Source organism: Chiloscyllium plagiosum, chromosome 6 (assembly GCF_004010195.1).
Source record: "Chiloscyllium plagiosum isolate BGI_BamShark_2017 chromosome 6, ASM401019v2, whole genome shotgun sequence".
Classification (NCBI taxonomy): domain Eukaryota; kingdom Metazoa; phylum Chordata; class Chondrichthyes; order Orectolobiformes; family Hemiscylliidae; genus Chiloscyllium; species Chiloscyllium plagiosum.
In genome coordinates, this window is record NC_057715.1 from 106,387,081 (window position 1) to 106,389,037 (window position 1,957).

Below are 1,957 nucleotides of genomic sequence, written 5' to 3' on the forward strand. Positions count from 1 at the left end.
GATTAGATTACTTACAGTGTGGAAACAGGCCCTTCGGCCCAACAAGTCCACACCGACCCGCCGAAGCGCAGCCCACCCATACCCCTACATCTACCGCTTAACTAACAGTACGGGCAATTTAACATGGCCAATTCACCTGACCTGCACATCTTTAGGACTGTGGGAGGAAACCGGAGCACCCGGAGGAAACCCACGCAGACACGGGGAGAACGTGCAAACTCCACACAGTCAATCGCCTGAGGCGGGAATTGAACCCGGGTCTCTGGCGCTGTGAGGCAGCAGTGCTAACCACTGTGCCACCGTGCCGCCCACCTAAGGGCCTGTTCCTGTGCTGTAATTGTCTTTCTTCTTTGTTCTTTGTTTTTTTCAGGGGAGCTTGAGCAGTTTAGGCCTACACTCTCTATGATTTAGAAGGATGAGTGGAGATCTAATTGAGGTATATAAGATCCTAACAGGGATCGGCCCAATCTAGAATGAGATTTCAAAGTTTTAAGTTCAAAAGTTGTAGGTTCAAAACAGTTGTTGCCTGGATTGGAGTGTATTAGCTATAAGGAGACGTTAGACAAACTTGAATTGTTACTGCTCGAGTGACAGGATCTGAGGGCTGACCTGATGGAAGCATATAAAATCATGAGATGCATGGGTAGGGTGGATAGTCACAGTGTCTTTCCCAGGGTGGAAATGTCAAATGTTAGGACCATAGGTTTAAGGGGAGAGAGGAAAAGGTTAAAGCAGATGTAACAGGCAAAGTTGCTTATACATTGGTGTAATGTGCTGCCAGGGGATGTGTTAGAAGCAGATACAATAGCAATGTTTAAGAGGTATTTAGATAGACACATGAACAGGCAGTGATTAGAGGGACATGGATTACATGCACCAGATGGGATTAGTTTCAAATGGCAACATTGTCAACAAAGATATAGTGGGCTGAATGGCCTGTTTCTGTACTATACTGTTTTATGTTCTATTCCAAAACCATCAGTCCCAACTGATTTCAATTGACCTTATGGCCATTCCTTTGAGATCACTGAATTTTTATATATCTAGTTTCTTGTCCATCCCAATTTCCATTGTTTTACCATACTTGGTTGCATTGCCATCAATTTGCGTCATTAGCTCCACAATTCATTTTATGAATCCCTCCACCTTTAAGGAATATTTTTATATTTGCTCCTGGGACATGGGCATCGCTGGCTGGGCCAGCATGCTCCCCCTATCCTTAGTTGTCCTTGAGAAGGTGACGTTGAGCTATATTCTTGTAGATGCAGTCTATTTCGTAAGGCCACCTGCCATGCCATTAGGGACGGAATTCCAGGATCTTGAACCAGTGACACTGGACGAACAGTGATATATTTCCAAGTCAGGATGGTGAATGGCTTGGAGGGGAACATGCAGGTGGTCATGTTCCTCTGTATCTGCTCATCATTTGGGAGGGAAGTGGTCTTAGGTTTGGAAGGTATTGACTAAGGGGCCATTAGACCATAAGAAATAGGAACGGGGGAGGCTGTTTGGCCACTCATGCGTGGTCCACCATCCAATAGGTCTTGGGGAATTTCTACATTGCAACTTGTAGATGTCACTGCTGCCACTGAGTGTCACTGGTGGAGAGAGTGGGTGTTTGTGAATGTGGTGTCAATCAAGCAGGCAGCTTTGTCCCGGATAGTGTTTGAGGAGTCAGGAGGTGAGTTATTCATTGTAGAATTCCTAAGCTCCGATCTGCTTAGTATTTGTATGGCTAGTCCAGTTCAGTTTCTGATCAATGGTAAACTCAGAGTTATTAAAAGCTACCTCTTTAACCAAGTATATGATCATGCTACCTGAATTCGATTCCAGCCTCAGGCTAATGTGGAGCTTGCACATTCTCCCCATGTCTGCGTGGGTTTCCTCCTGCTGCTCCGGTTTCCTCTCACAGTCCAAAGATGCGCAGGTTCGATGGCCATGCTAAATTGCTCCACAG